At 54.4% G+C, this 206-nt stretch overlaps 1 protein-coding gene across 24 annotated transcripts in view; it reads left to right on the forward strand.

Moving 5' to 3' along the window:
• Window positions 1–206, forward strand: part of ARPP21 (cAMP regulated phosphoprotein 21) — a 185,815-nt gene that overhangs the window by 112,968 nt on the left and 72,641 nt on the right. The gene's annotated exons all lie outside the window — the stretch shown is intronic.

The following is a 206-nucleotide window of genomic DNA, read 5'->3' on the forward strand; positions in this document are numbered from 1 at the left end:
CTGTCTGTGTGACTGACCTGCTTGTCGTGCATGCACCGCAGCACCAGTGTCCCCGTGTTGCTCATCTCATAACGTGGCATCGCTGGAGGTGAGCGATGCGTAGGGAGCACCAGGGGAGCACGTGCCTTTGTGCTGCCTTCAGTCGGTGTTGTGCTGTTCTGGTCTCGTGCAAGCTGTGTATGTGGAACATATTAATAACAACAACA

This window comes from Meleagris gallopavo, chromosome 6 (assembly GCF_000146605.3).
Source record: "Meleagris gallopavo isolate NT-WF06-2002-E0010 breed Aviagen turkey brand Nicholas breeding stock chromosome 6, Turkey_5.1, whole genome shotgun sequence".
Taxonomy (NCBI): Eukaryota; Metazoa; Chordata; class Aves; order Galliformes; family Phasianidae; genus Meleagris; species Meleagris gallopavo.